This window comes from Trichosurus vulpecula, chromosome 2 (genome assembly GCF_011100635.1).
Source record: "Trichosurus vulpecula isolate mTriVul1 chromosome 2, mTriVul1.pri, whole genome shotgun sequence".
Classification (NCBI taxonomy): Eukaryota; Metazoa; Chordata; class Mammalia; order Diprotodontia; family Phalangeridae; genus Trichosurus; species Trichosurus vulpecula.
Window position 1 is genome coordinate 13,152,879 of NC_050574.1, and position 22,807 is coordinate 13,175,685.

The 22,807-nt window shown below is 41.3% G+C and overlaps 1 protein-coding gene across 1 annotated transcript in view; it reads left to right on the forward strand.

The window, feature by feature from the left end:
* The first annotated feature begins 20,574 nt into the window (after positions 1–20,574).
* LOC118839798 (homeobox protein otx5-B-like) overlaps positions 20,575–22,807 on the forward strand; it is a 37,636-nt gene continuing 35,403 nt past the window's right edge. Inside the window, exon 1 of the mRNA XM_036747319.1 lies at positions 20,575–20,948. The gene's annotated coding sequence lies outside the window, so the exon portion shown is untranslated. The remainder of the gene's footprint in view (positions 20,949–22,807) is intronic.

The window sequence follows — 22,807 nt, forward strand, 5'->3', positions numbered from 1 at the left end:
GCCTTTCTCAAATTGATGGGCATCCATCCCCTCAAATTTCAGTTGTCACCACAAAAAGACAAGCTCAATATTTTCTGAAAAACTGCCCCTCTTGATTTCATCGTTGGTTGACAGTGTTGTAACTCACCTCGTCTTCCGTGTTTGAAGCCTTGTGTTATCTTTGACTTTTTTCTCTCATATCCAGACAGTTCCCAAAACCAGTTTATTTTTTCATCTGCTCCTCTAATCTCACTACTCGCAGGCCCTTAAGGACCCTGTTTGGATTCTTGTCATTCTAATATTTCTTTGCCTTGCCAGCTCCTCACTCCAGTCCACCCGCCGGCACATTTGTCTGCCCCATGTAGAAATTGTTTTTATCACTCTCCTGCACAAACCCTTTCAGTGACTACCTGGTGCCCACTAAGCAAAGCTCATACTCCTTTTACTCCTTTCCACATGCTCTGCTCTAGTCCAGAGGTTCTTAACCTTTTTTGTGTACCGCACTGCCAAAGCCTGTGAACCTTTTTCCAGAATGGTGTTTTTAAATGCATAAAGTACTTAGGATTACAAAGGGAACAATCATGTTGAAATAGCTATCAAAATATTAAGAAAGTGGGGGGCAGATAGGTGGCACAATGGATAGAGCACTGGCCCGGGAGTCAGGAGGACCTGAATTCAAATCCAGCCTACTATGCAGCTGTGCCCTTGGGCGAGTCACTTAACTCCAGTTGCCTCGACAAAAAAAAAAATTAAGAAAGCAAATTTAGAAACCCCAGGATAAGAAGCCCCAAATCTAGTTAAACATGAGAACTCACCACCGCCTAACTCTGTACAGTCTCTCTCCCCTGTTAGGGCTGTTTCTATGCTTTTTTCACCCCCAGTGACCTCTTCCCGTTCTCCTACCCCAGCATGCCTACTGAATTCCTACCCATCCTTTAAAAGCTAAAATGCTACTTCCTTCTATAATGAGCTCATATTCCACCTCCTTTCATAGTTGACACCTTTGAAGTTGGGAAAGACATAATTAAAGAAAAAATGATAAGGGCTGGTAGGACGAATAGAAGCAAAGGGAGACATTCCCTGCCTCTGAGGAAGTGACCATTAACAGGGAGAGTCAGCCCTTTTAAGCACAGGGGTAACCAGGGACAGGCCAGCCGTGGGGAAGTGCTCAGGGTCCCGGGCGGGGGCGGGGCCCAGGGCCAGAGCGCGGGCGCAGGCACCGGCACCAACAGATGCGCTGGTGATGTAAGGCTTTATTCTGGGGGTGCAAAGTAACATCAAGTCAAAAGAAATCCCTTTGTGGGAAGCCGCCCGCCGCAGTGAGACCGGCGTTGGTGCCAGCCCGCTGCGGGGGCTCTGCCGCTCGCCCCAGGGCACATTTTCCCTCCTGTTCTCTTGGCTGGAGGCCGGCGGGAGGGAGCCGTTTGCTAGAGTGAAAGATGAAGAGTTCCCTGTGGACGTGGACGGGAACCTAGCGCAATCCCAGTGTGACCCCACGCGGGGAGAGGGCAGCTGGGAGGAGCCCAAGCGTGCCGGCGAGCTTTCCGCCATCTTGTTCTCAAGCAGTTGAATGTGGTCTTCAATTTATAATGTGCAGACATAGCCCCCTTTTTGCAGCAGCTATCCCTCGAAGGGTTTATGTTGAATTTTTGTAAATCAAAATCCTATTTTCAATACAGTGAAGGAATTGTGTTTAAGGACTTTGTCACTGAGGCGGGTAACTGCACAAAAGCGGTCTAGATGCGGCTCCGGTCTAGATGCGGCTCCGGCTCCTAAACAATGCTCACCCAGCCACACCCACCCACCGGTCCTCCCCCTGCCTTTCCGCCATTGCTTCTGAAGCGCCTCCTAGCGCCAGCCAGGGGGCGAGCCAAGGGAGCCAGGGTGTGCCCGGTGGGGGGACGGGCATCTTCCTCCCTTTGGTGTTTGTTCCTCCTGCCCGCTAGGAGGAGCTGTTACCTTCTGAGGCTACGCGGTATCCGCCCTAGTCTCAGGATTGCTCAGTCACCTGCCTCCTTCAATCGTCACCCGCCTTGAGCCACTGGGTAGCCGGGCAGGGAAGATGCTAGAACTGGCGCGTGGCCATTGGGTGGCCTCACGCGCAACCGTTCTGCGTCAAGCCGTTTCCGCGGCCTCTGCCCCTTCTGCCTGTGGGAGTTGTAGTTTGACGGAGCATAACGGAGAGGAAGGGGCGCCATTTTCCTAAAAACTCTTAGGTAGTTGTTTAAGCCTTTTGTTCTCGGGGAAAGCCGGCGGCCCCTCACACTCCGCTGCCTCGTCCTCTTTAATCGCTTCATCTCCGAGATTTAGCCCATTTTCAAATGGGCTTTCTCTGGGTCACACACTGTGGTCCCCACCCCGACCTTCAGCCCACTCGGACTCCAATAGGTCCCTCAGGTCATGCCGACATTACTTGCAGCTCGCCCTTTCCAGCATGCTTCTGGGCACGTGCTAAGAGCACAAGCCAGGTGTCTAGGTGTCTAGGTGTCAGGGATGCTGGCAATCCCGCATCTCTAGGACCCTTAGTCTGAGCACCTTCATGGAGGCAAGATGGGTCTTACATACAGAAAGACTGTGTGGGAGGGATCTAGGGGTTGTGGGAGGAGGGCTTTAGAGAGGGTTTTGAGGAGGAGGCTGAAAGCGATAATCCTTTCTCCAGTGCCCATCCCGGTCTTGGGTCATGTTGGATGTGTAGGTCTTGGGGACTTCCTGGGGGGGTGCCCTAGAGGGGCACTCCTTGGACCAGTGACTCTCCTTGTGGCATGGAGAGCAGGTTTCCCCACTGCTCAAGTGGCTGGGCCTCCTCCAAGGGGACACCCGGGAGGGGCACTCCTTGGGTCTTTTCCTGGCCATGGCAGCAGCCAAGAATTGAGCATGTTCTCTGTCCCTAGCTCTTTCCCTGCTTTCTCTTTCCTCTGCTGCAACTACGGCTCTGTTGTTAAAGACTCCTAAGACCGTGTCCAGTAATTGGGCCTGAGGTGTTTGGGGTCCCTTTGCCAATTTCTGCAGTTTCGTCCTGATATCTGGGACAGACTGATTAATGAACTACATTAAGGATTGCCACCCCTTCAATAGACTCAGGATCTAAATTTGTATATTTCTTAATAGCTTCTACTAGCCAGGCTTGGAAAAGGGCAGGGTTTTCCTTTTCTCCCTGAGTAACTTCCCTAATTTTTTGAAAATTTATTTGCTTTTGAAATACTGTTCTTAGCTCTTAGGCCTTATAAAAGGCAAATTACCATATGGTCTGTCTTTCCCCTATTCCTGCTCTTTTGGTAATCCCATCCCAGGTCACTAGTGGGAACAGCAGCTGTTGCTGTGAGGTATTTCATGGGGTCATCACTAGCCAAATGATCCCTAAATTTTGGGGCTTGTTCCCAGATTCTCCTCTTCTCGGTGGTACAACAGGTGGAAAAAGAATACGCAAATCACACCAAGAGAGCTCGAATTTTAGAGACAGATCCCTAAAACCCTCAGTAAACTTAGTGGGGTCTTCCAAGTATCTCCCCAGTTTCTCTTTAAACTTAAATGAGGTCCAAAGTGGAGAACAGAATATGCACTCTAATCATCTTGCTAGGTGAGGCAGGCACTTCCCTGGGGGGGAAGGAGTGGGGGGCGGGAAGTCTCTATGGGGACCAAGGCTTGGGGAAGGAGATGAGAAGTCCCACTTCTTGTAGTGGAGGGGCTGGGGAGTACCGGCTGATCTGTATTGGACAGCCGGGGGATCTGGCAAGCAAGGGGAAAGATCATCTGGCACCTGAGGAGGGGCAGGGGTCAGAGGGGGAGAAACCAAAGAGACCTGAGTGGGTGCCACCTCAGAGAGAGGGGCCAGGGGAGGAGGTACTGCCATGGGGGCAGGTCCCGAGACCAGAACCTGAGGAGGGGTTGGTCACCTTGGGGGAGATACTGAAGCCCTGGGGGCCATAAGAAGGGGGTCATTCAAAATGTCCTGTCCCATTGCCCCTTTGTGAGGTGGCTCTAGCTACGAGCATCTTACAGTCTTTTCTGACGACAGGATTCTGAGAGAGCTTGATGAAGGCCATCATGTAGGTAACTTCTATCTATTTTCCTTCTCCTTGACAGTATAACTCTACCTGCAAGAGAGTATTGTGTTTTAAAGTCCCCCATACGGGCCACACTTTGTGGCCCTCTAGGTGATACTGAGGCAAAAGAACACCAGCCTTTTCTTTTTAAGTTCTTTAGAGAAACTAAATTTTTCCTAATTTTGCAAAAGACAAACTAAAGGTGAACTTTTGGGAATTGAATTGGGTTGACACATTATTCCAGCATGGAGGCTGGAAGTCCCTTCCTCTGTAAAGGAGAATATAGGAGTAAGCATCGAAAAACAAACAAAACAAAACAAAAAAAACCCACAAAGAGGTACCTGAAGTTTTCTCAGTTCTGTAGTGTTGAGAGAATTGAAAGAATCGGGCATACACTTCCAGATGGGGCATCTATCCTTGTCCTCCATGCTTCAGAACATGTGCCCAGGTCCACTGGACCCAGAACCTGAGAGCATCAGGCTGAGTAGGAGACAGCCTCCTAGCTGTCTGACCTACTGGGACCTGAGAGGTCAGGCTCGAAAAAGTACCCCCAAGATATTTGGAGAGTGACCCCAACTGTAGGGCCAGAAGGGGATAGGGAGAGGGGGAGGCTTACATAACTTCTAGTATTGGCTGGAGAAGAACTTGAGATTAGTAGTTTTTCCTGAGCAGGGAACCAAAATGATGAGGTTTAGGGGTGCTCAGGACCCCAAAATCCAACATATTGGGTCCTGCTCGAATGAATTCGACTCAAGCCTTCTTTCAGCCAAAGATAAAACAACGTTTATTAAAGGTTTGCCATGTTGGGTAGAGTCTTAAGGAATCTCTTCATTTGTGACGCTTGTCTGACAAGTGGGCCAGATGGAATCTAGGCTCAGTTGAATCTGAGCACCTTCATGGAGGCAAGGAGGATCTTGATGGGACCAGGTAACTAGAGGTCAGACTCTTGGAATGGGATTAAGGGTGGGAAATAGCTGAAGGCTACCTGGGATAGGATCAAGAGTGGGAAGTAGCTGGGCAATTGAGGGGTAGGCTAAGTAGAGATTTGGGCCTGGAGATAATGAAAGGCTTATGGCAAAGGCCAGATCAAATGGGAAGATTCAGGGAGAGTTCAAGGGGGCTCCCACAGTCTAAACCCCATCATAACCACTGGACAAAGAACCTGCGAGAGAGTGTCAGGCTGAGTTTAAGACAGCCTTATAGCTGTCTGGTCAGGCATGAAAAGCACATTCAAGCTGCTTGGAGGGTGAGAAGGGGATAGAGAGAGAGGCTTATATACCTTCCAGTCCTGGCTGGAGAAGAGCGAGGTTAGCAGTTTTCCTGGTCTCAGAGAACCAAAATGTTGAGGTTTAGGGGTGCTAGGACCCTGAAATAGTGACACATTGGGTCCTGGTCAAATGAATTTGACCCAAGCCACCTTTCAGCCAAAGAAAAAGTTTATTAAAGATTCACCACATTGGCCAGACTCCTAAGAAATCTCAGCATTGGCTGGACTCTTAAGGAATCTGAGCACCTTCATGGAAGCAAGATGGATCTTATATACAGAAAGATTGTAGGAGGGATCTAGTGTTGGCTAAGTAGTCTGGGGTGATGGGAGGAGGGGTCTAAGGAAGAGCTTGATGGGATTGAGGTGACTAGAGGTCAGACTCCCAGAACCAAAAGAATGGGATTAAGGGTGGGAAGCAGCTGAAGGTTACAAACAATAAAGGGCTAGGCTAGGTTAAGGGTAACAGATTTGGGCATAGCAATAATGGAATGCTTATGGGCTCAGGTGAAGGCCAGATCGAGTGGGAAGATTCAAGGAGAGTTTAAGGGGGTTCCCAGAGCCTGTACCCCATTATTTGGACATACAACATGTAACAAAAAGCCCTTACATGAAAAAGTCACCCAGCAAAAAATGCAATAGGGCCACCAGATGTGGGCCCTTGAAAAGGCTCCTTCACATCTCTATATGGAAATAAGTCTGGTCAGTGGAGAGGTGTACTGTGATTTTTATGGCTCTGTGATATCTGCCAAGTCTGAAGGGCACTGAATTCATGTGGCCAGGCCTAAATTGTGCACTTGGGTGACTATTAAGCCTTGTCAGCCATGACGAGACCTGAGCTGTTGTCCTTTGGATCACTCAAGTTTTGAGGACAGCTTCTTTGTCCTTTGTGCTAAGTAGCAGGGTACCTGATAAATATTGTTTTTACCATGCAATTATAAGCTGTTATTTTTTGCTTTTGAAATATTCTGATGTTTTCTTTCCTTTGTAGTAGTTGCATCTTTGTCTTGTGTGATCCTGTCTGTGGTTCTTTAGCACTTCAGTTTTTTTCTTTCTGCAGGTTTGCAGTATTTTTTTTCTTTGATCTCTAAGCTCTGGATTTTAGTTAAGACATTCCTGGATGTATTCAGTTTGGGGTTTCTTTCAGGAGGTGGCTAAAGTATTATTTCTATTTTCACTTTGCCCTCTGATTCTCTTAGTTTTGGGCAGTCTTCTTTAATGATTTCTTGAAGCTATAGCGTCCAGGGTTTTGTGTTTTTGTTTTGTTTTGGTTTTGGTCATGGTTTTCCGGGATTGTAGTGATTCTTAATTTAGCTCTCCCTAACCTGTTTTCCAAGTCACTTGTTTTTGATAGTAGATACCTTACATTTTCTTCAGTTTTTTTTTCCACTCTTTTTACTTTGTTTTAATATTTCTTATTGTCTAATGAAATTGAGTTCTTGTTGCTTCTTTCTTAGGATTTTTCAGGGTGTCTACTACTTTCCTAAGGATTTCTACCTCTTCTAAACTATTTATTCACTTTTTAGTTGATTTTTTTTTTGTCTCCAGAGCTCTTTTAAATTTTGCATTTCTTGTTTCCTTTCTTCCTTGTATTCTTATAGTACCTGTTTTTTTTTTCTCTTAGGCTCTCCTTGTACTTGCGTATTTGTTTTATTTATTTTCATCTTCTGGACTTAACTTTTGGGATTCTCTCCATCTGTAGGATTTTTTTTTAATTGTGTTTTGTTCTGTTAATTCATTTTACTAGATTCATTTTCTGTATTAGGTCTTTGTGCTTAGGTCAGATTCTTCTCTTCCTCCATATTCTTGGAGTCCCAGGGCCAATGAGAGCAGTGAGTTGTGTTATTGTAATAGTATTTTGGGGACTGGTTAGTAGGGACTTCCTACTTTTGTTTTTTTCTGTAGTTTGAAGTGAGCCAAATGACTTTATTACAGATGTAGGTTTTGTTGGTAAAATTGTTGGTGCTGGAACAAACCAAAACCAGAACCAGAAAGTTTAGGAAGCAATAAAAGTTTATTGAGTTCACCAGCAAGGGAGATCCACCAGTGTGGGCAGAAACTCCCTGAAGGGACAAAAGGACAAGGCTTAAATAGGTTTTAATTAGGCAGGAGGTAGATTAGGTATGGGGTACTTCTTGATTAGATAGAGCTTGTTGCTTGGGGCTTAGACTGGGGACCTGTAATAGGAATGCCTGTTCCTTAGGTTAGCAGTTTCTTGTAACCCATCCTAAAAAGTGGGACTGCTCGGAACACTTGCTGTTTCAGCATAAAGGAAGGGTGCAGATGTGACCACCGCTGCAGAATAAACAGGGTCAGGCACAAAATAGAGGAACTACAGACAAAATGGAATTGCTTAGTTTTCTTGACTACCTACAGTTTTTACCTAGGTCCAAAGCTAAGCATGAAGGCCATGATACATTTGTAGCTTACTTGGGGAGATAGTGTTTTTGATTAGTACACAATACTCTCCAGTATATACTCCATTCAGTTAGATGTGTGTTCAGTAACCTTAAAGTAGTCGAGCATTTCGAAGCCACTCCTTCTAAATATGACCAACCTCTTGCCACCACCAAGGAGTTCTGTAATTAGAGATATCCTTGGTTGAGCAGGATTGTGTTGGATGTTTTAGGAATCAGTGGCATTCAAGGATGTGGCAGTGGACTTCACCAGGGAAGAGTTGGGGCAACTGGGCCCTGCTCAGAGGGACTTATACAAGGAAGTGATGCTGGACATTTATAGGAACCTCATCTCCCTGGGTAAGGACGACTTTTCTCTGTAACTCAGCATCTGCACATTATGGGATAGGGAGGGAGGAATAATGTTTCCATTCTCAACTTGGAAGTTTCTCCAGTTCTTGGCTGACTCATTGGTATTCAGGCATATTCCATAAACTGTATGATATGAGGAGATCTCTAATCCCTTAGGACCAAGAGATACTCCCTGTTCCCAGGTGAAAAGTGTTTTGTACTGCGGATACGTTTCATGAGCTTCACAGTTCTGCCTCTGTGGCTGTACCTTCCGTATTCTTTGTTCCACTAGCTCAGAGTTTGTCCCCTAATGCACCACAGCAGATTGCTGAAGATTGTGGTGTATTCCACGTTGACATACTTGTTGTGAATATAAGACACAGATAGTCTTTTTTTAATTAGATTTTTTATTTTTAGTTTACAACACTTAGTTTTATATGTTCTTGAGTTTCAAATTTTCTTCCCTTCCCTTCCCTCCCCTTCCCCCTGCCCCCCAAGACGGCATGCAGTCCGATATAGATTCTACATAGACCTTCGCATTAAACTTATTTACACAATAGTCAAGTTGCAAAGAAGAATTATGACCAATGGAGTGAATCATGAGAGAGAAGAAATAAAACCAAAAAAAAGAGGAAAAAGGAAAAAAAAAGAGAGAGCAAATAGTTTGCCTCAATCCGCATTCAGACTCCACAGTTCTTTCTCTGGATGTAGCTTGCTTTTTCCATCGTGAGTCCTTTGGAGCTGTCTTTGACCCTTGTATTGCTGAGGAGAGCCAAGTCTATCAAAGCTAGTCATCACAGAATCAATAAGACACAGATAATCTTACTGCAACCCTCTGGATCTTCTTAGCACACCTTTTTCCTGATAAGGGAAAGTAGCAATACTTGTAATGAAAACTGACCTTTCTGAAGAGCTCTAAGGTTTGCAAAGTGCTTTTTGTGCATTGTCTGATTTGATATCACAACAGTCCTGTAGGGTGAGTTCTCTAGATCTTCTTATCCCCATTTTGCAGATAAATAAACCAAGGCTTTGAGAGGTTAAGTGACTTGCCTGAAGTCTCATAGCTAGTAAGTGTCAGATGGGATTTGAAACTGGTCTTTCCTGACTTCTTCTTTATCACATGTGCTTCTTTTTCTTGGCAGCTAGGTAGCAGATCAAGTGGAGTGCTGGACTGGAAATCAGGATGACTTGAGTTCAAATCCTGCCTCAGACACTTACAAGTTGTGTGATCCTGGGCAAGTTACTTGACCTCTCTTAACCTTAGTTTCCTTATCTGTAAAACAGGAATAATAGCATCTACCTCCCAGGTTGTTGTGAGGATCAAATGAAACCGCCTGTGTAAAGAGCTGTGCAAACCTCAGAGCCATATAGAAATGCTAGTTATCAGGAGGGCATAGACTGGAATTCTGAGATAACCGTACAAAATACTTTCCTACATCATTTTCCATGAGCAGGGCTTCCAGTTTCCAAACCAGATGGGACCTTCCAGTTGAAGAGGGGAGATACACCATGGATGCCAAACAGAAAAAACTCCAGAGACACCTGTCTGGGTGAGTAGGTGAAAACCAGGCAGATGGAAGTCACAACTGAGCCCCCGCGTTTAAGGGGCAATATTGGACCAGGAGTGTTGTTCAGTGCTCATGGAGGTTGAGTTGAGATTCTCCCCCGTGTACTTCACTCTACTCCTCTGTATTCATCTTCACCTCAAGAAACTCATTTCACCTTTCTGATCTGTTTCCTCATCTCTAAAATGAGGGAGTTGGACTAGGTGACATCTAAGTATCTTTCAGATCTGACATTTTGTGAAATGAGTCATCTGAGGCCCCCAAGCTAAGGAGCTTGTATTCTAATTGGGGAAGACAGCACATAAAAGAAAGCTATAAAAAGGAGTACAGGAGAAAGTTCTGCATGGGGGAATGGTGGAGAAAGAAGTCTGGAAAGTCATCAATGAAACCAGGAGAAGAATAAAGCAGTGAACGTGGTCAGCTGAATACTTCCTTAAAATGGTGGTTGTGGGAGGAACTGACCAGTTGGAGGAAGAGATTGTAGGAGTGGAGGGATCTTCCAGGGTGAGAAACCTTCTAGGGAATGGTGGAGAAAGGAACCCAGCATCAGGAGAAGAGTGAAAGAGTGGAAAATGTTTTTTAAGATCATCTTTGACTGTATAACAATAGTAGCCTACTTTGAATTTTAGAAGGCATTTTACTTTTTAAAACTACAAGATGTGAGAGTTGGAAGAGATCTTAGAGATCATTTGTCTAACTGTACCTGAAGAAGAATACTGTCTATAACATCCCACAAATAGTAAGCCAACTTTCACTTGAAGATATCTTTTTATTGGAAGGCCATTACTGCTTAAGGCTGATCATTCCTCTTTTGAATAGCTCTAATTGTTGGAAAATTTTGTTCGTGCTAAATGGAAATATTCCTGTCTACAACTTCCACTGATTGTTCCTGGATTTACCCTCTGGAGCCAAGTACAAGTCTTTTTTTTTTTGTCTCGTTTTCCCCAAATCTTGAAGTCTTTTCCTGGGTCCATACCCTCCCATTCTTCTGAGTTATCAGTTTCCCTCAGAAGCTATGATTCCCTTTCTCCTGAGGCAGGATGAGTGTTCCCCCTGCAGATGATATCCATTGTAACATCTCCATTTCCCTGTATAGAATGTCTTTCTTCTCTCATATGAGCATTCATTAATGCTACCCCTTCTCAGCACTGAATTACATTTCTTTTCTTTCCCTTTAGATAGGGTGTTGTGAGGTTTAGTTCATCATGTTACGGGCCACCATAACTTCTGTTTGATGTCTGTGTGATGTCTCATATCTACTCATGTACATTTGGAAAGATAGATCTTAAAGGTTCCCCTGTTGTTGTAGCGTTGCTATCCTTAGTTGCTCCATTTGTATTTCTGTTGTTTGGGTTATGTAAGAAGCAAATAATTTCTTGAGATCTCATTTTCTTTCTAGGAATGTTTTGGATGTCTCCTTTTATTGAAAGTACATCCATTTTCATTTATGGTTAGGCTCAGATTTTTCAGGTCACTTGGAGCTATATCTTGAGCTCCTTTGCTCTTCAGGAGATATTATTCATTCCTTCTGTGTTTTTTGATGGGTGCAGAATAGTTGTGTGTTATTCAAATTTCCTTTCCTTTATATTTGATTGTCTTCCTCCTAATTGCTTACAGGATTTCTTTTTTGTCATTGGAGTTATTTCCTTTTAATTCCTCCTGTCATGATCTACTCTCCTACCATGGAGTTTGTATGCTTTAAGACTAATGCCTCACCAAGCCTATCCTTCTGTCTTAAATCCCCACCTTTCCTACACTTGTCCATTCCTGTTTCCCTGTTGAGTTTACATATTTCTATGCCAAACAATGTGTGTGTTTGTCTATTTCTGATAAAAGTGAGGTTCACGTAATGCCTCTTCTCCCCACCCCTTCATCTTTGTTAATATATTCTTTATCTCCCATACCTTGATTATGTGAGAATAATACATTCTTTCCTTTCATTCTTCCCTACTGTTTTGCTTCTTCAAAATACTACAGTCCCTGCCCCCCCACCCCCGTACTCATTTGTCTAATTTTAATTCCTTATGTAAACTCTGATTACCTTAGGGTTATGAAAGGACACCTATTTATTTTTCCCCATTAGAATGTAAGTAATTCATCATATAGGCCCTTCCAAATACTCAAATGCATTTACCTTTCTAATTTGTTCTTTAATTCCTGTGTTTTTGTTTCATTGTTTCTACTCAGTTCTCTTCTTTTAACAGGAATGCTTTAAATAAAGTTCACTGTTCCAAATTTTTTACCTGTAGGATTTTACTGTTTTTCAGGGTAAGTTTTCTTTAGGTGTAAGTCTTTATTTATGTTTTACACTTAGAGTATCATATTCCGAGTTCTTTTGTTCTTCTAAGTGGTAGCTACCAAGTCTTGTGTGTTTCGACTGTGGTTCTTTTGTACTTGAATTTTTTTCTCTCTGTCTCCTTGCAGTATTTTTTCTTTGGCCTGGAAACTCTGGATTTTGGCTATGACATTCCTGGGAGTTTTCATTTGGGGGTTTCAGAAGGTAACAGGTGTTGATTCTCTTTCTCTGTGGAAGCTCATATGCGTGTGTGTGTGTGTGTGTGTGTACATACACACATGTATACACAGACATGTACATACATAGACATATGTATGAATATTTACACATGCCATACATGGATATATATGTGTGCATGTAAAATATATGAATGTAAGGTAGAAATGTGTATGTATGTGTACACACACACACACACACACACACACACCTTAAATTTTCTTCTTGTTTTTCTGTATTTTGATTTTGTTTTAATACTTTTAGTGTTTCTTTGATTCATTGTTTTTTGTTTGGTCCATTCTAGTGTTTCTAGTTCAATCCACTCTTTGCAAGTTATATTGGTATGGCACTTAATATGTACATTAACTTAGGTAGTATTGTCACTTTTATTACATTGGGACAACCTAACCATAAGTGTTTATTCTCTCTCTAATTATTTAAGTTTCTGTAGAGTGCTCTTTTAGTTGTATTCATATAGCTTCTATGCATGATTTGATAGGTGGATAACCAGGTATTTTATTCATTGAATGTAATTTCTTTTTCAGTTTCTTTCTTTTGGGTTTTGTTGGAAATATGTAGAGAGGCTAAAATGTAAAGAGTAATTTTTTTTCCTTTTGGTCTTTCTTCCCTCAATTTCTTCTTGTCTTATTATAGATGGCATTTCTTAACTGTTAAATAATGATGGTGACAATGTGCATCTTTGCTTTTTATCTTTGGTCTTATTGGAAACATTCCCAGTGTTTCACTGTTACAGATAATCTTAGCTTTGGGATAGAAACTGTTTACTTTAATAAGGAATAGTTCATTTATTCCTATTTCCTTTAATATTTTAAACATAAAAGCATGTTATATTTCTCATAAGTTTTTTCTTTCTCTGTTCACATAATCATGTAATTTTAAAGTTTGTTAATTATTTATTCTATTTTATTTATAATTTCCTAGCATGGAATAAATCCTGGTAGAAGTCCTACCAGGACATAATGTATAATGTAAATTCTTTACTAGTATTAGATTCATTGTTGTTGCAAAGTTTTCTTTCTCTGCTTTATCTCTTCCTGGTTTAGGTATCAGGACCATATTGTTCTCATGGACAGAGTTTAATAGAATGCTACCTTTCTCTTCTTTTTGCAAACAATTTATGTAAAATTGGAATTAATTGTACTCCCTGGGAGGTTTCTGGAGTGAAGAGGCCACATTACGGGTGGCCTGGGTGCAGGGCTAATGCAAAGCTTCCTGGGAAATACCTAAAGCTAAGGGCTAAGGGTCTCATTTTGGGGGTCTGGGTCTGGGTTTGACATTGGGCTCCATGGGAAATCTGAGGGGGTAAAAGATAGAGACCGCAGGAGGGTAGCCTGGTCTAAGCCTTAAGCAGGGTCTCTCTGGGAAGTTTTAAGGGTGAAGACAAAGGTGACAAGCAGATGTTCTGGATCTGAGATTGATGCAGAGCTTTATGATGTTAGGTCGCCCCATCTGCCTCAATTCCTGGCTTCTATCTTCTCCTAGTAGACCATTGTGGGTTCTGGTTACATTGAACTCTGTTTTTAAAAATGTTTTTTTAAAATGTAACTTTTCTTTTACTTTTTTCCAGTTAACGAATGTTTATTTTCTTTCGGTTCTACCTCCCCTTACTGGAAAAAAAAAAAAAAGAAAACCAAAACCCTTGTGACAAATATTCATACTTAAGCAAAACAAATTCTAACATCTCCCATGTTTGAAAATATTCCTCATTCTTCACCGTAAGTCTTATTACCTCACTCTACAATTCATTATTTTTCCTCTGGAATTATGATTAGTTCTTGAATTATGAAAATTCTTAAGTCTTTCATAGTTTGTCTATACAGTGTTATTGTTATTATATGAATTATTATCCTTATCTTGCTCACTATTTATCAGTTTATACAAGTCTTCACAAGATTCTCTGAAAACTGTGCCTTTCAACATTTCTTATAACACAAAATAACAATATTCTGTTACACTTGTGTATCATATTGTGTTTAGCCATTCCCCATTAAGTGGTCATCCTGTAGTTCTTTGCCACCACAAAGAGAGCTATCTATAAATATTTTTATACATATGGGTCCTTTTGTTCTTTCTTTGATTTCTTTGGGATACAATGTTAGTGGTATTGATGAGCCATGTGGTATTCATAATTTGGTGACATTTGGGGTATAGTCCCATTTTACAGATGGAAAAACTGAGTCAGACAGAGGCTAAATGACTTGCCCAGGGTCACTAGGAAAGCTGGAAGCTGGATTTTTTTTTTTTAAATGCAATTTATTTATTTAACATATTTGGTTTTCAACATTGATTTTCACAACAGTTTTAATTACAAATTTTCTCCCCATTTCTGCCCTCCCCCCCCACTCCAAGATGGCTTATATTCTGGTTGCCCTGTTCCCCAGTCAGCCCTCCCCTCTATCACCCCCCTCCCCTCTCATCCCCTTTTCCCTTCCTTTCTTGTAGGGCAAGATAAATTTCTACGCCCCATTGCCTGTGTATCTTATTTTTTAGTTGCATACAAAAACTTTTTTTGTTTTTGAACATCTGATTTTAAAACTTTGAGTTCCAAATTCCCTTCCCTCTTCCCTTCCCACCCACCCTCCCTAAGAAGTTGAGCAATTCAACCTAGGCCACACATGTATTATTATGTATAACCCTTCCACAATACTCATGTTGTGAAAGGCTAACTACATTTTGCTCCTTCCCAACCCATCCCGCTTTATTGAATTTTCTCCCTTGACCCTGTCCCCTTTCCAAAGTGTTTGTTTTGATTACCTCCACCCCCATCTGCCCTCCACTCCATCGTCCCCCCGCCTTTTATTTTTTTTTTTATCTTCCTCCCTCTTCTTTCCTGTGGGGTAAGATACCCAACTGAGTATGTATGGTATTCCCCCTCAGGCCAAATCTGATGAGAGCAAGGTTCACTCATTCCCCCCTCACCTGCCCTCTCCCCTCCTCCCACAGAACTGCTTCCTCTTGCCACCTTTATGCGAGATAATCCACCCCATTCTATCTCTCCCTATCTCCCTCTCTCAGTATGTTACTCTCTCATCCCTTAATTTCATTTTATTTCTTTTAGCTATCTTCCCTTCATCCTCAACTCACCCTGTGTCTGCTCTCTCTCTTTTACATATATATATATGCACATACATACACATACATACATATACACATAGATACATACATACATACACATTCACTTATATATATACATAAACATATATATATGCATATATATATATATATATATATATATATATATATATATATATATATATATATATATATATATATATGCATATTCCCTTCAACTACCCTAATACTGAGGTCTCATGAATCATACTCATCATCTTTCCATGTAGGAATGTAAACAAAACAGTTCAACTTTAGTAAGTCCCTTGCAATTTCCGTTTCTTGATTACCTTTTCATGCTTCTCTTGATTCTTGTGTTTGAAAGTCAAATTTTCTATTCAGTTCTGGTCTTTTCACTGAGAAAGCTTGAAAGTCCTCTATTTTATTGAAAGTCCATATTTTGCCTTGGAACATGATACTCAGTTTTGCTGGGTAGGTGATTCTAGGTTTTAATCCTAGCTCCATTGACCTCCGGAATATCCCATTCCAAGCCCTTCGATCTCTTAATGTAGAAGCTGCCAGATCTTGGGTTATTCTGATTGGGTTTCCACAATACTCAAATTGTTTCTTTCTGGCTGCTTGCAGTATTTTCTCCTTGATCTGGGAGCTCTGGAATTTGGCAACAATATTCCTAGGAGATTTCTTTTTGGGATCTATTTGAGGAGGCGATCGATGGATTCTTTCAATTTCTATTTTGCCCTGTGGCTCTAGAATATCAGGGCAGTTCTCCTTGATAATTTCCTGAAAGATGGTATCTAGGCTCTTTTTTTGATCATGGCTTTCAGGTAGTCCAATAATTTTTCAATTATCTCTCCTGGATCTATTTTCCAGGTCAGTGGTTTTTCCAATGAGATATTTCACATTGTCTTCCATTTTTTCATTCCTCTGGTTCTGTTTTATAATATCCTGATTTCTCATAAAGTCACTAGCTTCCACTTGCTCCAATCTAATTTTTAAAGTAGTATTTTCTTCAGTGGTCTTTTGGACCTCCTTTTCCATTTGGCTAATTCTGCCTTTCAAGGCATTCTTCTCCTCATTGGCTTTTTGGAGCTCTTTTGCCATTTGAGTTAGTCTATTTTTTAAGGTGTTGTTTTCTTCAGTGTATTTTTCAGTATTTTTTTGGGTCTCCTTTAGCAAGTCATTGACTTGTTTTTCATGGTTTTCTCGCATCCTTCTTATTTCTCTTCCCAATTTTTCCTCTACTTCTCTAACTTGCTTTTCCAAATCCTTTTTGAGTTCTTCTATGGCCTGGGGCCAGTTCATGTTTTTCTTGGAGGCTTTGGTTGTAGGCTCTATGACTTTGTTGTCTTCTTTAGGCTGTATGTTTTGGTCTTCTTTGTCACCAAAGAAAGAATCCAAAGTCTGAGACTGAATCTGGGCGCGTTTTCGCTGCCTGGCCATATTCCCAACCAACTAACTTGACTCTTGAGTTTTTCAGTGGGGTATGACTGCTTGTAGATTACAGAGTTCTATGTTCTACGTTTGGGGGGGAGGTGCCAGCTCTGTCAGAGCCGCACTCCTCCTTCCCCAAGGACCCCCAGTCCAGGCTGGGCTCAGATCTTCGGCAGGCTGTGCACCCCTGCTGTGATCCGCCACTTAATTCCTCCCACCAGGTGGGCCTGGAGCCGGAAGTAACAACAGCTGTAGCTGTCCCACCTCCGCTGCCCCCGGGGCTGGAAGCCGAACCGCGAACTCCTTCCACTCCCGCAGCTTTTCCCACTAACCTTCTCCGCAGTCTTTGGTGTTTGTGGGTCGAGGGGTCTGGTAACTGCCGCAGCTCACATATTCAGGGTGCTAGGGCCCCCTCCGCCTGGCTTCTGGTCTGGATCGTCCATGCCGCTCAGGCTGGGCTCTGCTCCACTCCGTTCCCAGCTCCCAGCTCCGTGTGGAATAGAGCTCACCCAGAGACCATCCGGGCTGTCCTGGGCTGGAGCCCTGCTTCCCTCTGCTGTTCTGTGGGTTCTGTTCTAGAATTGGTTCAGAGCCATTTTTATAGGTTTTTGGAGGGACTCGGGTACGGAGCTCACTGTAGTCCGTGCTTACCAGCCGCCATCTTGGCTCCGCCCCCCTGGAAGCTGGATTTTAACTCAATTTTTCTTGACTCCATATTCAATGTTCCATCCAGTGTGCCATTTGGCTGCCTTTGGTGGGTGTTATATGGAAGCTCAAAGTTGCTTTAACTTGCATTTCTCTAATTATTAGTCATTTGGAGCATTTTTTTCATCTGGCTTATATATCTTGAATGAGATCTTTATAAGAGAAATTTTTTGCAAAGATGTGTTTTTCAATTAACTATTTCCCTTCTAATTTTAACTGCATTGGTTTTGTTTGTGCAAAATCTTCTTAATTTTATATAATCAGTCAGTATTTTATCCATTTTATCTTCTCTGATCCTCTCTCTCCTTTGTTTATGGACTCTTTTCCTATCCATAGAAATTTCTTCCTTGTTCCTTTGATTTGTTTAGGATGTAACCTTTTGTATCTAAGACATATTTATTTGGAGCTTAACCTGGTATGTTATATGAGGTGTTGGTCTAAACCTAATTTCTGCCCATCTACTTTCCAGTTTTCCTAGCAATTTTTGTCTTTACTTTTCCCTAGTTCCCAGCACCAAGTCATTTTTATGATTGCTGCTTTGTAATATACTGGATTCTGGGTTCATTTCCTTGTGTGAACTCTCATTTGGGAGTTTATTTTGGCTCTACCTCCTTTACCCTCCACAGTTCCTGGGGCACTGGCACTAAGGTGCTAAGTTGGTCCTGTTTATTGCCGTGGTTCAAAGTGTCCTAAGAAGCTCCCATGACTACCTCCCAATACTGTGATGTGTGTGGAGTGGTTCTGCCTCTGCCTCTCTTTTGACAGGGCAGGGTCAGAACTGGCTTCAAGTTCCTGAAAGAATCAAGCTTTTGACCCTCCTACTCAGAATGATGGCTGACTAGGTTCAGGGCCATTTGTGGGAAGTTGAATTCTTTTCCCTAGTACAGCCCTTTTCTCTAGCTCTGCTGGCATCTGGCCTTTCAGTCTTACTGCTTTCCTTGACAAGGTTCTTCTCCTCACCTCCATTATCTTCCAAGTTTACCTATACTCATGCTGACTTCCCATATGACCCCCTTCTTCACCACTCTGCCAACTTCTGACCATTTTTTTTTTACAGTTCTGGACTGGATGGAGTCATTTAATTCTCTCTCTCTCCCCCTCTCTTTCTCTTTGTCTCTGTGTCTTTGTCTCTATCTCTCTCAGTTTATCATTTATCTTTTGGGGTTTGTTATCAGTTCAGATAAGTGGAAGAATGAGACTTTTCTATGCCCTTTCATATTGCCTTCTTAACTTGGAAATCCAGTCTTTTGTTTTATCATTGCTTATAAAAAATATGTTTGATAAGATTGTAGATTTTTGCCAAAGATTGACATCGGGGTTATCCATCTTTAATTTCTGGAATCAGGCTTCTTTTTCAAAAAATGTAATCATTGTTTTAGCCTCGTTACATAAAGATGATAACTAATATTTCTGTAAGTATCTGTAGGGACTTCAGTGTCCTGGAATGTAATTACATTTAGCACTAGATCTTTAATCCCATTTTAAGAAGCAAGATGAAGTTTTTATCATGTCCCTGTATATGTTAGACATCACATTGCACTGTTAATAGTATTTGGTCTACCTTTTCAAAATTATTCTTCTCTTTCCTTGGGAGAGAAAGTAGAATAAAAAAGTTAGTGTAAAGCGTAATATAAAGCAGTTTCCTTTTTCCCAAGACAGAGAACAGTAGAGATTGATATTTTTTTCTTTCTTTCAGAATTCCTTAGTCAGGAGACCAGCTGTGAAATAATGGAGTCAACTCCAAAGCAGGGCATTTCTCTGGACAAATCATCCAAGGAAAGAGCTGAGACAGATGATCCTTGGGATTGCAGTTTGGGAGAAGCTTGGGAATATGATATCAGAGTAGAGCAAAAGAAGTACAACCAGGAAAGACGATCCAGGCAAGAGACAGTCATGGACAGGAAAATTTCTACTAAGTTTAGTGCTCATGAATGTAATATGTTTGGAAGAAGTTTCAGTTTGGGGTCAATCCTTTTTCTACAACAGGGTGTTCACATGGGAAAAAATCTACAGGAATATGGTTCATATGAAAAGAACTTTAAACAGTTTTTAGAAACATGATAGATTTTTTTCCAGAAGGAAGATTTGTAAATGTAATATAAGCAGGAAGTCAGTTATTCTTCAGAGGACCTTATTCAGTCTCATAGAATGAACACTGAAGAAAAACCATATGACTGTAATAATTGTGGTAAACTCTTCAGAGATAGAACAGCCTATAAAAATCATCATAGAATCCATACTGGAGAGAAATCTCTTGATAGGCATCAATCTGGAAAGTGTGTTAGCAGGAGGAAATCTCTTACACAATATAAAATAATAGATACAAGAGAAAACTCTTTGGATCTAATGAATGTGGCAAAGTCTTCAGTCAAAGTTTTACTCTTACTGTACATCAGAGAATACATACATGAGAAAAACTGTTTGTAGTGAATGGGTGAAAACCTTCAGACAAAGTTCTTACTGTATTATACATCAGAAAATTTATACTGGAGAGAAATCGTTTAAATATAATGAATGTGGAAAAACCTTCAGACAAAATTCTTAACTTACTGCACAACAGAGAATTCATACTGGAGAGAAACCCTTTGAATGTAATCGATGTGGAAATCTTTCATCCAGAAAGGAAATCTTATTGAATATAAGAGAATTCATACTGCATAGAAATCCTTTGAATTTAATGGACATGGGAACTCATTTACTCGTAAGGTAAACATTGTTGAACATAAGAGAGTTCATGTAGGAACAAAGAATTCCTTTGTAAATAATTGGTGTGTGAGAACTTTGAGTGCACGTTTGTACCTTACTGTACATCAGAGAATTAATACAGAAGATAAACCCTTTGAATGTAATCACTGTGGGATATCATTCACCCAAAAAAGGAAACCTTACTGAACATAAGAGAATTGATACAGGAGAGAAATCTTATGCATGTAAGGAATGTGGAAAATCTTTTAGCTGGCACAGCTCACTTATTGTATGTACTGAAGAGAAAACTTTTGACTGTGATAAATGTGAGGAATCCTTTACTTGGCATACACAGCGTACTGAACATATGGAAATTCATACTGGAGCAAAGAAACTCTTTGAATGTGATGAATGGGAAAATTCCTTTGGCTAGAGAAGCTCTGGTACTATGCATCAGAGAATTCATACTGGAAAGAAACCATTTGAATGTAATGAATGTGAGGAATCCTTTACATGGCATACACAGCTTACTGAACATAAGAGAGTTCACTCTAGAGCAAAGAAACTCTGATGGTAATGAATGTGAAAAAACCTTTGGCTAGAGAAGCTCCCTTATTTTGCATCAGAGAATTCATACTGGAATGAAACCATTTGTGTGTAATGAATGTGGGGAATTCTTTACCTGGTATACCTAGTTTACTGAGCATAAGAGAATACATAGTGGAGAGAATTCACTTTGGAAAGAAACCCTTGGAATGGAATGAATATAGGAAGTACTTTCACAGGGACAAACATCTTACTAAACATAAGAGAAGTCATACTGGAGAGAAACCTTTTGAATGTAACCAATGTGGGAAATCCTTCATCCAAAGTTCTAACCTTATTCAGCTGAGTATACATCTTTTTGAGCACAAGAGTGAACAGGTGAAAATTTTTAATGTAATTACAGAATCACAGAATTTGAGACTTGGAAGGGATGTGTAGAGTACCCTAGTATAGCGGTAGGGAACCTGGGGCCTTGAGGCCCCACCCTTGCTCTAGTCTGACCAGTTCATAAAAGGAATCTCCACTCTAATTTGTACAAGTGGTTATCTTTCCTCTGCTTGAAGATCCTCAGGAAGGGTGAATCTGTCACCTCTTGAGGCAACCCATTCCATATTGGGGATGACTCCAAGTGTTAGGAAGCTTTTCCTGACCTCAAGACTAAATTAGCCTCTTTGCAACTTCCAGTCATTGCTCCTTATTTTGTCTTTGAGGCCAAACAAAACAAGCCTATTCCTTATCCTCATAACAGCCCTTCAGATATTTGGAGCTGGCTATCATGTTCCCATGAATCTTCTTTTAACCAGGACAAATGTGCCCATTTACTTCAGTTGATCCACATATGCCATGAACTCTGGGCCCCTTCACCATCCTCATTGCCTTCCTTAGGGCACTCACATTTATCAAGTTTCTTAAATTACTGTGCCCAGAGCTGAACATATTTTTCCCTGTGAAATCTGATGTTCACAGAATACAGCCAGACTGTCACCTCATTCCTGGAAGCCAAACCTCTTCAAATGTAGCCCAAGATTGCATTAGTTTTTTTGGCTGCCGCAGCACACTATTAATTTGAATTGACCTTACAATCCACCAAAATGTCTAAATCTTTTTCGTAACAGCTACTTTTAAACTTTTCTTCTCCTTCCTGTACTTATGAAATTAGGGGTAGTTTTGTACTCAAGTATAAGACTTTGATTTATGCCCACTGCTTTTTTTCTAAGTAGATTTAGTCCAGTGCTCTAGCATGACATCATTTTCAATCTTGACTCTGTAATCCAGTGAATTAGTTATCCTTCCCCAGCTTTGTCTCATCTGTATGTTTAAAGAGCATATCACCCATGCCTTTAAGTCATTAATAAAAACTAACAGCACAGAGCAAAGCATAGATCTCTGGGGTGCTCCACAGGACATCTTACCATGTTGCCATTGGAACTACTTGTCAGTCCAACCATTCAACCAGTTCTGAATAATCCACTTATTTTATACTCTAATACATATTTCACCATATTCTGCAGAAGAAAAAGGATGAAATAGTTGATGAAAATTTTCATTAAAATCTAGGTAAAATGTATCCACAATATCCCCATTATGGTAATTAGTTTCGTAATTTGGTGAATAATAATATTACCTAGCATTTATATGGTGCTTTAAGGTGTTCAAAGAACTTTATGTATGTTAACTCATCTGGTTTGATCCTCACAACACCCTTGTGTGGTAGGAAATTGATCAAGTCATGTCGACTTGTTTTGATTTCTTTCCATATACCAACCATCACTTTATTAATTCTAGGATTTTATTAGGAACTAAAAGTCAAATTCTCTGACTTAAAGGTTGCAGACTCTTCTGTTTTTTTGCAAATTGGAATAACATTTGCTCTTCTTTAATTTTGTAGTACCCTTCCTGTTTTACTAGCTCTTTCTAATATTACGGACATTGTCTTCCCAAGTATATCAGTTAAGTCTTTCATTGTCCATAGATGTAGTCTGTAATATGGACCAGGTGACCTGAATTCAGAAAGGGCAATTAGGTCTACTTCTTTCTGTCTTATTTAATTTCATCTGTTAACTTCCTGTTAGTAATCTCCCCGCCACCTCCCCGCCCCGCCTCACCAATTTTCAATACAAATGTCATTCTCTTTGACAGAAAACACCATAATGAATGTAGGAAAGCTTGAGTGTGCAGAAGACTGCAAACATGACTTTGAGGTACTTTGAGCTCAGGAGGATTGCTGAAGGATCTTA